The sequence below is a fragment of the Marmota flaviventris genome, chromosome 6, assembly GCF_047511675.1.
Source record: "Marmota flaviventris isolate mMarFla1 chromosome 6, mMarFla1.hap1, whole genome shotgun sequence".
In the NCBI taxonomy this organism is placed as follows: domain Eukaryota; kingdom Metazoa; phylum Chordata; class Mammalia; order Rodentia; family Sciuridae; genus Marmota; species Marmota flaviventris.
The window spans coordinates 26,648,808-26,662,633 of record NC_092503.1 but is presented as its reverse complement, the minus strand read 5'-3'; the positions used below and the strand labels follow the sequence as shown (position 1 = coordinate 26,662,633).

The following is a 13,826-nucleotide window of genomic DNA, read 5'->3' as shown; positions in this document are numbered from 1 at the left end:
TTTAAAAGAGGGGGTGTCCTACATTCAGACTGAGGGGCGAGTCATGAATTATTAGAGCTATTGAGATTAGTATGTATACAAGGCATTGCCAGGAAATGACCTAAATTGACTTTTCCTCTTTGTAAGGCAGAGGAAACCATAGGATAAAAGAGACTCTGGTATGGAATTAATGTGAATACCCACTGGGAAAGCCTGAGTAATTATGCAATTAAAGAACCAACCCTTACCTCTCCAAGCTTCTGCAGACTTGACTGAGGGAAGAGGCTAGGTAGCAATTAATATTGCTTCTTCAGGAGGGTCAAGATGAGCAACTCTGCAGATTTACAGGAGAAGATTTAAGGTCAGCTCATTTTTAGGCCACAGTTAAAGGAATGCATCTAGTATAGATTAGATTTTGAGCTGGAGCAGACTTCGTGTTTCAATTACGTGAAATTCAGAGGGAACTGGATTATTTAAAAGATTCTTTTTTTCAGCCAGGTATGGTGGCACACATCTGTAATTCCAGTGACTCAGGAGACTGAGGCAGGAGGATCACCAGCTTGGCCAATTAAGCAAGACCCTGTCTCAAAATAGAAAGGGATGGGGGTATATATAGCTCAGTAGTAGGGTGCTTGCCTAGCATATGTGAGGCCCTGAGTTCAATCCTCTGTACAAAAACAAACAAACAAAAAAAAAAAACTTTTTTAAAGAATTTTTTCCCTCCACAAAACTGTAACTTCAGAGGAAACAGTGGCATGGGGAATATAATCCCAGAGGCTCAGGAGGCTGAGGAAGGAGGATTGCAATTTTGAGGCCAGCCTCAGTAATTTAGCAAGGGCCTGTCTCAAATTAAAAAGGGCTGAGATGTAACTCAGTGGTTATGCACCCTCCATTGCTTGCTTTCTGATGTAAACCCCACTTTGTTTTTCTACTTACCAGATGGGAGAAAATGTTTCAAACACAAAAGGGGTTTTGTTTGCAGATTCCAGAGGCTGTTGATGGGGAAGAAGCCAGGAAGCTGTGTCCACTGTGCCTAGTTGTGGCAAGAGTGGAGCTGGGACAGGAAGGGGCAGAGGGAGGAGACTAAGCACAGAGAACCCCCTGGACTGAGCACATGAGGGAAGGCTTATAGATTTACCCTCCTCCAGCATTTTAACTCCAGCTCTAGAATAAAGCTTGGCATGCAAGACAAGGCCAATAACATGACATTTGCTGAAAATGGAGAGGGAAGGTTTTGTGTGTTTCAGAGATAGTAAAAATGTAGATGTGATTTAAAGCCAACAGGCTACTTGATTAAGAAAGCAAAGGATAGTTAGTATAAGGTAAGCATGCCCAGGATACTGGGTCGGTGTTTGTTCAAGATGATTGCCTGTCCTCTGTCTTTGTGGATGACTCTATTGAGGAGTCTGGAGAGTGGGGTTGGTAGTGGGAGGATGGGAGTAGGATCTAGTCTCTGATGGGACAGTCGGCAGGTAGGGATGGGTGTCCTGGGCTTGGAGTCAGAGCCCAACAAGCAATGACATTCTGTGTGCCAGGAGCACAATGAGGGACAGGACATAACCTGTCCCCTCAAGGAGCAAGCCACTTGCTGAAGAGAAAGTAAACAGGTCATTGTAGTACACCAAGTCCTGGGTGCAAGTCCTGGTTCTTCTGCGAAAGACCAAAGAGGCCTTATGTGAAGTCATTTTCCCTGTCAACTTCTATAAATAGAGATGGAAATTGAAAGGTCTGGGAGCTACCTGTTTCCCCATTGTGACCAGTCTGGAAAGGCCCATAGCAGGCCAAAGAGGTGGTCTCAGCCTCCCTGGGAAGGCTCAGAATACAGCCAGACCTTTGTATCTCCTCCATACTGGGGAGGGGAGCAGCTTCCACCTGCAGGGCCCACTCTCAGGCCTCCTTGTTGCTGCCAGTGATCAACAGGACACTTCTGAAAGCTTTTGTTCCCAAGACCCTGTACACTTTTTTACATTACTGAGACTCCAAAGAGCCTTTTTAAAAAAATGGATATGTAATACATTGTTTTAAATGTATATACCATTTAACATACTAGAAATTGTAAAAAAATTTACTCATTAAAAACATCAATGGGAAACCTATTACATTACGCGTTCATATAAATTATTTTTTAATGAAAAATAGCTACATTTATTCTGTTTGAGCCATTTTCATAGCTATGGAAGACTGTGAATATTACATAAACTGTTGGGCAAGACCGTGGATTTTGCAGAATGTGCAACCCAGAAGTGAATCCTGGTAAACAGGCTTGCTGTATCTGGCAGTTTACACTGTGATTAAACTTTTATTTTTTTCTCTTCCAGTGCTGAGTTTGAAAGAGTGATTTTAGATAAGAAAACATGGGTAATTAAAACAAAGGGGCAGATAAGAATCTGGATTTAAATTGTATTTGTTCCTGTTCCTAAGGATGCAAATTGGTCCTTGGGAATTTTAAACAAATGGCTTGAGCAGGCAAGGTCTGGCAAACTTGACTGTGGCAGTCTTAAATGTTTGTTAGAATAACTTCTGGTGGTTGAAATAAGGGAACTGCAAGCCTATAATCCCAGTGGTTCAGGAGGCTGAGACAGGAGGATCACAAGTTCAAAGCTAACCTCAGCAACTTAGCAAGACCCTGTCTCAAAATAAAAAATAAAAAGGGCAGAGGATATGGCTTAGTGGTTAAGCACTCCTGGGTTCGATCCCTAGTAGCAAAAGAAAAATAAATAAACAACCAAACAGGGATCTAAGGCTATTCTGGCTATTTCTATCAACGTGTTCTTCTTTCAGTTTTGCTTATAGATGCAGGAGATTTTGGGATGGTCTCTCATGGCAGTCTGTGATGAGGTTGCTGTTGATAGTCACTAGAGAGCACCCCACATTTCCACATACCTGTTGAAAGAGAGTTGTTCAACCAGGTGCAGTGGCACACACCTATAAACCCAGCGACTTGGCAGGGTGATACAGAGGGATCACAAATTCCAGGCCAGCCTTGGCAACTTAGTGATAAGAATAGACATATCTTCTGGGATGTTCTTCAGGGGTTTTCTTAAAACCCCTCTTATGAGACAGTTGTGGGCATTTGTAAGTTCTCTGGGCCTTCCATCATTTTCCTCTGAAATAGAAACCATTGCTTGCCTACTGGACATTCTACTGACCCTGTTCTCCAACAGAACCCCCCGGGGTATAAGGTCTCCCATTATTTTTATCCACCTGTGCTCTCAAGGATGCTGCCCTGCAGCTGGCCTGGTTATTTGGTCTGGCTACAGGTTTGGCCTGCTTCAGGAGGCAAAAGGGATGCTGTCTCAACCTTGATGAAGAATGACGGTCATTCTTTCTCTAAAAATTACCACATTCAAATGGGATGCTTGGAGTCACTGCAGCTGTTTTGCAGCTATGAGGGAGCCAACATGGAGATAAAACTGACATGTCTGGAGTGGCTTAGCAGAAAGATGGAAAAAGCTGGGTTCTTTGCTCTGTCATGAAGACACAGAAATACTTAAACCCAGAGCCAACTGCCTACTTGTTGGATTGGTGGGGGTTGGATTTCCTGTTATTTGCAGCCAAAGTTTCCCTCATTGATACACCTCCCCTCATGGAATCCATGTGATTCTGAGGCCCCAGAGAAGAGAGTCCAGGCCTGTGCAGCAGCTATCACCAGTCTGACCTGTCAAGACTGTAGGATCCTTTTTCTCTTATCTGGCTACCTTAGGCCATTTTATTGTGTTTATACCTTTTCTGTAGGATAAGGAGTTGAGATTCTAAATTAAATGTTTGATACCATTGGTAAAACAGGAAGGAGCGCTCAGATATCTGTGGCGTTTACGAAGTGTAGGGCTTAGAGATGGCAACTCGGCATCCTCTCCCACACCCTGTATGTGCAGCTACATCTGTATTATAGCCCTGTTCTGCCTCTATAAATGACTGACTTGTGTTCTCTCCCAGCTAGACCCTCAACTCCACCATCTTATACCTGTGGCCTCTGGAGCAATGTGCCTGACCCCCAATATTGAGGGCCTTTCGGGCTACAACTATTCTGGGAATTTTACCAGCAACTTCACATGCACTGTATTATTAAATTTTATAATTTCAATGAGTAGAATCTGTATTTTGATAAGAACAGTGAAGCTTGAGTGATAAAATCATTTGCTATGAGGCCCCACAATTAACACATGATTAACAGGGGGTCAAATACAAGTGTAACTAAAAAAGATTCTTTTAACTAATATGTTCTGGGTTTTCAATGCATATTCAATATCTATTGTTTAGCTATCTCAGTATAGGAATTATTGTTCCTTTTTCTGCATTTCATCTTTCACTCCTGGGAAATGTTTCATGACAGGCATATAAATGATTACCTGAATTTTGGATCTTATTAGAGTATATTAGTTATGAACACATTCAGTTGTAGGTGATGGAAAACCCAACAGTGGTTTCAATGAAATAGGGCTTATTTTCCTTGTATGACAAGCAGTCTTGAGGTAGGTAGGCTTTCAGGACGGGTATTTCCAGGATTCTCATGGGGTCCATTATATTTGATTTTGCATGCCACACATCACATTCCCATCCAAGAGAAGAAGAAAGCAAAAAGACAGAAAAGAAGTGTCAACAAAACAGATCTGGTCCTTTCAGGAAAACGAACACTTGCGGATGAGACATCTAAGACTTAAAGTGTGCGAGTCAGGACATGAGATGAGGACTCCTTCCAGAGCCTCTTCCCACTGTGTATTCCTTGTATTCTGTAAAGAATTTGCTTTCAGAGCTCTATCTCCTGCTCAGTAGAGAAGCTGAGCTCCAGGGAAAGCTGAGGAACCTGCCAGGATTAGGCTGCAGGTTTGTTGGCCAAAACCAAACCACCATCGTCTCCTGGAGTCGGGCAGTTCCTTAACAGACCCCGTTGCCTCTCATGGTACTAATGGCCTCCCTTAGTGCTGTCCTACTTAAACCAGAGCAGGGGGCTCCCTGCTCAGATACTCCTCTTTCAGTGGCACCAGCAGGGGAAGCTCTGGCTCTCTTCTGGGACCAACAGCTGGAATCCAGACTGCATAAGGCTGTGGGGTCCCTCTGGTCCCTGAGGAGAGGGAATGCCACCTGGTGTGGCTGTATAGAGTGGCAGTGAGTGAATGCCCCAAAACTTGAGCAGGAATGTTTATTTCCCAGCACATCCTGCTGGGTATGTTCTTGCTCTCTGAGGCTGGAGCAAAGTGTGCCTGCTCGGTGCCTCTGACACAGTGGGAAGAACACTGTGGACCAGCTCAGCTTACCCTGATGCCAGTCGTGTGTCAGGTTACCCTGGTAACAAGGCAGCTGCACGGCAGGCAGGATGATTCGGAGACAGAGCCATTTACTCTTAGTTTTCCTCCCATTAGTATTAGAAAAGAAAATGGGTAAGGATACGTTTTTTTTTTCCTCCTCTTGTGGAAGGAGATGCACCTTTCCTTAACTGGAAGTGTCTTCACTATAGGATTTGGTCAAGAAGACAATTATTACAGAATAATGTTTATGGTGTTCAACGTTCTTGAACACCACATAAATTTATTGGCAAATTCCACTTTTCTCCAGGTGAACATCTTCATCCCCTTCAGGATCTTGGCTTGTTTTTCTCTGATTTTGTGGGCACCCTGAGTGTACTTAGCAAACTCACTGAGTCTCTGGATGTAGGCTCTTCAGGCAAGCTTGTGTGAATGGCTGTGCTACATTTGCTCTTGTGAACTCTGGCAGGTCTGAATGGCCAGGTGACTTACATCCCCCACGATAAGGAGGGTCACACCCCATCAGCCTCTGCAGCTCCGTTTTCGAACCCTGGCTTGAGATTGTTGTCAGGCACCTCTCACTGTGTGTGTTTTACTGTCTTTGGTCTTTAATCGTTGCACTGAGAGAATAATCTGCTACTGTTTTTTTTTTTTCTTTTTCTCCAATGTGTAAAGAAAAAATACTGGACATATTTGTTTTCCTTGCAGCACATGTCTTATTTAGAGAGGTCACACAGCCCCACAGTAGGTTGGATACTACCCTAGGGGAGAAAAGCAGGCATCACTACCAATATGGTGGCCTTTGGGTGAGTGTGTGTGAGGCAGCTTCAAACAGGCAGAGGAGAAGTGTCCAAACAAGCCCTCCAACCCTTAGAACTAAGTTTGTCCTGAGAAATACAGTCTTGTCTTTGCATCAGACAGTGCCAGACCCGAGGCTACCTTTTTGGCAGGTGCATAGAGATCTTAGGTAGCTGATAGTGCAGGTTGGGGGTGGTGTGGAGTGTGTGATATGTTTAAAGTAGGAAGCTAATGAGGAAGCAAATCAACCTCTCTGTCTCTGGCTCTCGCCCAAGGCCTATTTTTGAAAAGTGCTTGCTGTGCAGAATCTGGGATAGTCAATAGCTGAAACACCACACATATACTTCTGCTGGGAAAAGTTGCCACTTATTGGAAAATAAAATTTTACAACGTTGTTCTCTGTCTGATGTTTCTTGCCAAGATGAATTACTTAGTGGGAGTTCTTTCTATAAGTAGATGGCTGAAAAGGACTTTTGAGGTCTATGGAGGAAGAACTGTAGACCTCGTCACAGATGACAGAAACTATAGCTCACCATGTAATGAGTTTCAGTTTGGCCTGTGGTATGAAGCACAATGGTTTAAAATTATTTAGATATTAAGACACGCCCCCCCACACACAAATGACATGCTTGTGAAAAGAATAATGTCAGGTTGTGTACTGAGAATGTTCTCACCACAGAAAGCCTAAAAAGCACAATGTCTTGTCACTTGAACTATGCCATAGGTCTCATTACCTCCCACATTATAGATGAGGAGATGTAGGCTTTGAGAAGATGGCTTGCCCCTGGCTAACTGGTACAATCTAACAACTCACCTTTGACTATTGAATACCAAAGTTACATCACCCAGACATAACGAATCTGACATTTGGTTTGTTTTCTTCTGTGTGTGTCTAATGGAAATTGGGACACATGCTAATATTTTTTAACTTGCTACTTTCCCTCAGTTTTATATTAAAAATGTTTTCTAAAGTTATCAAAGTTTTTTTTTCTTTTTTGTTTTTTGTTATCGAGGATCGAACCCCATAGGGCCACATTCCCAGCCCTTTTTAAAATTTTTATTTTAGAGACAGGATCTTGCTGAGTTGCTTAGGTCCTCACTAAGTTGCTGAGGCTGGCTTTAAATTTGTGATCCTCCTTCCTCAGCCTCCAGAGCCACTGGGATTACAGACATGCCCCACCACACCCAGCCTCATTAAGGATTCTTTAAGGACTATTAAAATTCAACCAATTAACTTGGGAAAAGTTATTTTAATTTTTTTTTTGTTTTAATTGTTTTGACAATGGGTCAAAAATTGGCTTAAAATATTAAAGAGCTCCTCCTCCTTGAAGATATGGCATAAGATTTTAAATTTAGTATACCATTGAGATATGAACTTGAAAGGCCATTCACTTGCTTAGTGGATTTCACAAGGATGTTTAGTCAATTAACCAAGGAGGGTTAATATGCCCCTCCACACACACATAGTAAGTTCACACTGTTGCTAACCCCCTGTATAACCAGCCACCATATCCGGTGCCATGGAGTTAGGGAGACACCAACTCTCCCAGGAGGGGCTCTGGGAATACCAGTAGGGATGAGCAGAAGGAAGAAGGATGTAGCATTTGTAAGGATGGACAGATGGGTGTGTAAATGAGAGAAGGTGAGGCTTAAAAGCACCAAGTGTGTGTTTGGTGAATGATTGACTGGTGCAGTTGATCCCAGCACCAGAGATGAAGCCTTGAGGTACTGCCCTTGGCTTTCCCACGTATTCAAACTGGCCTGATACTTAGCTTTGACATCTGAGGCTGAATTTAATGATTTGATGATGAGCATTTTATTGCTGTAGATGAAGGATCCAGATTCTTCTATGTTTTGGACACATGGGCCAGATATAGGTAGTTCCTAATTGTCCTGACCCTTGGAGAAAAATGGGGATTATTGCATTGGCTGTTATACATTAGCTGGTCTGGAGGGGAGAGCATAAATAATCTGAATGAGTAAAATTTTTTATTACATTGGTGAATGTCCAGGGATGCCTGTGCTTATTTCCACGTTGGGGATGCCTTTGCCTTTCAGGTTAGCCTTTGTTCTCTTGGGGGACAGGATGTGTTGCTAGGGAAACGGTGTAGGCTTTAGTGTCATATAGCTCTACATTTGAGTATGGATGCACCCCATTTACCTGCTCTGTCATGGGTACAAGACTCTGGGAGCTTCCATGTCTTGGGCTGTGAAATTGACATTGCAATGCCCACTGCCCCAGTGAGGATCAAATGAGATAACACAATGGGACAATTTCTGGCTCACAGCTGCCTCTGATGGAAAGGCATATCCCCTCTCTTCCACTCCACGCCTCTTCCCCCAGAGCAGTGACCAGAATGTTCTCAGTTTTTCCTGATTTTTAGCATCAGTGTTACAAATCTTCCAGCAGTACCTGATGCTTTCTCGTAGGTAGACAGTCAACTGTCTCTGAGCTGGTTAGCTCATTGGTAACATAGAAGGAGTCACCTATCATGTAGTGTTGTAAGGACTAAATTACATGAGATCATGTATGGGTAGTCCAAATGCCTGCACAGAGTGGGCACTCAATGACTGGTGAGTACCAGCACCAAGTGAGGGTATCTCAGGACAGCCTTCTTCCTGAGCACCACAACCTCCTCTCACTTCTTTGCTGACATCCTTTCCTCTGCACTCTCATTTGCACAGAGCTCCATCTTTTACCCTCTACCTTGTTCTTTCCCTTGGTAGTTTCATTCACTTTCTAGGCTTCAGCTACCATTTTTGGATGGACAACTTCCAAATCTATCCTGAGCTCCTGACCAATGCATCCAGTTGTTTACCCCTTATACTTGGATGCCTAAAGGAATTTAAACTCTAAATGTACAAAAATAGAGTCATTAATTGTCCCTGTTAACTTCCTCCAGTCTGTTCTTCCACGAGGTCATCTCTACCCTGTCTCATGTTGTCTCTGGGTTCTGTCTCCTCCTTTCCATTTTTGAATGCAGGCACCAAAATGTATCACACCTTCAGTGCTGTGTCCATCTAGCAGAATGGAGTCCTTCCTCCAGCTTCCCTGCCTTTGGTTAATAACAATGACAACAACAAAACTCTAATAGCAAGATAATTGTGACAGTATGTGAAAGTACTGCGGTGATCCTTTGTTGTGTATGTACAATGTGCTGAGTGTTAGTGCTACCTTAAGACCTAAGTGAGGTGGGGCCCTGCCCTGGGCCCATGTTGTGGGGTCATCATCCTCACTCTCCTGAAGGCCAAGGAAGTGTTTCCACCCAAGGTCTTCCCTACTCCCAGATCACACTGAGGTGCTTGAGACCTCAGAACTCCTTGTTCATGCTATGCAGGGTCTCTGACACTGCTTTTTCAGGAGGTAGATGGTACCACAGGTTTGTGGTTCACTGGGCCTGAGGTCTCGGCCTGAGCAGCTGTCTGCAGGGGTTATGACTGACATTGGCCTGCAGGCTGAGGTGTCCTTGTCTGTGCCCAGGAGACACCTGGTGGAGCAAGTGTGGTTAGAAAAGGGAGTGGGCCAGGGGCCTTCAGGAGTGCTATAAATATTATATTTAACTAATATAGTTGCTTATCTAGTCTTTGCAACACTTCCTGAGGTAGGTAATATTTGTTCCATATTTTTAGGTGGAGAAAATAAGGACTGAACAGGTGAAACACTTAGGGCATAGATTGTAAATGGCAGAGCCTAAATTTGAATTGGATTTCTTCCCAAATTTTTTTTCTGTCCTATTCTACTTTTCTGTTCATTCTCTACATTGTAGTAACAGGTACATTTTGTAAAAAAATGTCGGAGATCACCTTATTCCCTTGATTAAAAATCTCCCATTAGCTCCTAATTGTTAACTGGCTCCCAGCCAGTCTCTCTGGGGTGACACACAAGACCCTTCACACTCTGGCTCATGTCTACCTTGTCAAACTTGGTTCTCGTCAAGCTTCCCACCATGACTTCCCCATCTGGTCACAGTAGGACGTGGGCTGTTCCACAGACCCACTCTGTACCTTTCACTTGCAATCTCAGCCAGGAATGTCCTTTTTCTCTTCTCACAGCTGAGTGAATCTCATTCTGTCCCCTTTATCTCAAGGCCAAATGAATAACACCTTGTCTGTGAAGATACTTTCATTTTTCCAGGATCTGCCTCACCTTCATTCTACTCTTCTAGTTGGTTCTGTCTACCAACCACCCAAGTGCTCTTGACCTTGTTCTTGTGTTTGCACATTATATTTGCTGTCACCTCCCATAGGGTCCATGTGGACAGGAGCTGGGTGTCATATTCATTGTTATAGTCTAACATTACACTGCCCGGACAAATAGCAGGCAAAATAAATATTATTAAAGAATGAGCTATTTATTACTAAAATTCTTTCCACAGATGGATTTTTAGTCATTTAGGAATAGCATTTTGGTTTGGACAGTTGTGTTGATATGATAACAGATGGGACTGGATTATAAGGCATTTTGATACAACTTTAAATTTTTATGTTTTTGGTCCTACTGCTGGAGATGGAACCCACGGCCTAGGACATGCTAAGCATGAATTCTATCACTGACTTACACCCCAAACCTTGGCAATTTGAACTTCACAGAAAAATGTTCCTTTACATTTAGCCTACCATTTTGCTGTCATAATTTTTAATGCATAAGATACTCTAATAAATGTGTACATGTATTATTTGTGAGCTTTAGTAAGCTAGTCATGAATTGGACATGAAATCACATTTTTTAAAAATCAAAGCAGTTAGTATTATTCTTTGTTTTAAAGTTAAACCTGTCTTTGATTGCATAGACTTTTCTGAAAGATATGTATGCCACAGAGTTGCCGTTTTTCAAGAAGCAGCTCCACATTTTGTAGAAGGTTACCAGCACGTGAAAAAAGATGGTTGTTTGTGTCCAGTTGATTTGCTTTTCTTTGCTAAGATTGCAGTATGAGAGTGAGAAGTCTTGCTGTTTGTTTCTGCTTGCACTCCATAGCAGAGGTACTGCCCTCCTGCTGGAGATTCTGGGCAGAGCCTGACTCTCGCTTGCCAGCTGGAGTGTTTTCATCATGAACAATCATTAAGAAACAAAATGCATGTGGTTTCATGATCCACGGGCCGGGCAAAGCAATTTGCATAGGCGTGTGCCATGCTGCTATGATTTTCCCACCCGAGCCCGCAGGCCTGCTTGTAGGAAAACATGTCATAGAAATGGAAGCAAGGTTAAATTAAGCCTACTGACTTTAAATTATATATGTGACTAAGATAACTGTACTTTAGGATCATAAGCAAGCCCAGTTTGGGTGAGGAAGACTTTAGGGAAAAAAAAGAGAATTCAGTAAGTATCGGAAAGATGGTAAGGAAATTTTTCTAGAGGAAAGAGAGAGCGAAGATATTCCAGGAATGGGGCCCCTTTTTCAATAAAGTGGGAAGAGTGGTGACAACAGAAAAGATGAAGTGAGCCAGGAGGAAGTTCAGGAGGGTTTAGGGGAGACTAAGGCCAGAATGGGAAACTCAGCGCTTGGGGTTCCAGGCCGAGAGCCTTGAATGAGAGGTGGAGCGCGTGAATGCAGGATAGGGCTAACTTCCCTTTTCCCTCTTTCTTTCTTTTCTTTTCCTTTCCTTATTTCTTTTTTCTTCTACTAAACACTTTTTGGGTTTTTTTGCTTTGTGTTTTTTTTTTGTTTGTTTATTTGTTTTGTTTGTGGGGCACGCACTAAGCCTTTTCTTTTTTATTAGAGCATTCTAATTATGCATGGTAGTTAGATTAATTTTAACAAAATTATACATGCATGGAATTTGATTTTATTTCAATCCCTTTTCTTCCCTCACTTCCCTTCACTCCTCCCTCCTATTTTCCTTCTATTCTGATTTTCCTTTTACTTATTAATTTATTCTTGATTTCTAAAAAAAAAAAAAAATAGTCCTCTATGTGAATTCTGCATCTGTGGATCTAACCAATCTTTTTTTCTAATTTTTTTTTAGTTGTCCATAGGCATTTATTTAATTTATTTATTTATATGTGGTGCTGAGAATCAAACCCAGGGCCTCACACATGCTAGGCAAATGCTCCAGCACTGAGCCAAAACCCCATCCCAAACTCAAAATAGTTTTAAAAATTGCATCTGTACTTTACATGTACAACAGACTTTTTTCTCCTGTTATTATTCCCTAAGTGATGCAATTTTTATTGCGTATTATTCCATTCTACAAATGTACCATAATTTATCTAACCTTATGAATAAAACTGAAATAAAAATCTTTGTATAAAACTTTGCAGCCTCTCTATTTCCTTAGAGAATTTTCCTAGTTAAAAAAAAAAACTCATTTCAGAGCATATTAATGTTTTTAAGCTCTTGATAGATATTGATAAAGTGTTTTTTATAAAAATCTTAACAAAAATTTTCCATGGTGCCATGGGAGTTGATTCTCTGATGAATTGTTGGGTGTGTTGATGGAGGGGAGGAACAGGTTACTGTGCATCACAGTGGGAAATGGGAAAGTTGGTGAGAATATGACTAGTTTGGACCTTAGGTGAGGAAATGGAAGGATGGATGGAAAGAAAGGAGTTTATTGATCAAAGATCTTTCCCCTGCTTGCTATGTATAAACAGCTTAACCCATCTTTGGAACACCATTTAGACTGACAAATGGTGAGCATCATGGCTGCGTACTGGGGGAGTATGGCCTTGGGGCTCAGTGCACGCTCTGCTTCTTGTGCAGAGGTAAATCTTCTTCCTCTCAATTCCCTCATCAATAAATGCTGATAATATTTGTTCCTTTTCATTGGATTGTTGGGAGAGTTATTAAATGGGATTATATGACTAAGCCCTTAGTGTAACACCCACACACTGGAGGTTTTGATAAATGGTACTTCTATCACTACCTTCCCTTATACCAGGAATCCTTTGGTGGAAAGGGGCAGATTCTTGACCAAGAGGAAAAGGCCAATATGTGTCCAACACAAAGTGAATGTCCACTTGCTTTGAAATTTTTAATGCATTTGCTCCTCTTTACAAGCTCAGCCAACCTTTAAATGGTCTTACTGTTAATGCTTCTCAGGAATTTTTACCTTTTGTTTGTTTTTAAAAGGTGAATTTATATTTGTCTCTATCTTGGACAGGAATGGTACCTGGTTTTCCTTTGTTCTATACTCAGTGCTAAACTCAGTGTCTGGCACTTCATACGTGCTCAATATTTGTAAAAAAAATAAATTCTAGAACAACTTCTGTTAGGGTTAATAAAGATGTCATATCACCTTCTCCCTCTCAAGTTTAAAAAATTAGTTTTTTTCTCCATGATTATATAGAATGTATATCTTATGATAAAATATCAATATCGATAATACTAGATTGCAGATGAAAATACCAACCCTTAACCCATCATTAGATTTTTAAAAATGAACAGAAATTTGTTTTTCCTTTCAAATTATCTTGTTGACCTGTAGTGTTTTACATTTTTAAGTATTGTAAGAATATCAGATGAAAAAATTAAATCCATTGTCCTTTCATGACAATATAATAATATTTTGGTATTTATTCTGCAGATTTTTTGCAGCTATTTAAAAAATAGATATATCAAATAGTAGAGATAAAAATCTAGTATTGAAAATTCTTCAGATGATTGATAAGCATTCTTCTTGCAGCCGTCCTCTTATTACAAAACCAAATCAATTAGCATAGTGAGACCTGTAATGTGAACAGAACTTTCCAGACAGATCAACAGGTCTATTTGTTATAAAGAATATGTAAACTGTTGATGTAAGTTTCAGAAAGAAGTGGAAGAAAATGAGTTTTTACATAGTATTTTGTGTCTATAAAGGTGAATT

The 13,826-nt window shown here is 41.4% G+C and overlaps 1 protein-coding gene across 1 annotated transcript in view; it reads left to right on the top strand.

Moving 5' to 3' along the window:
* Window positions 1–13,826, top strand: part of Arfgef3 (ARFGEF family member 3) — a 159,832-nt gene that overhangs the window by 18,686 nt on the left and 127,320 nt on the right. The gene's annotated exons all lie outside the window — the stretch shown is intronic.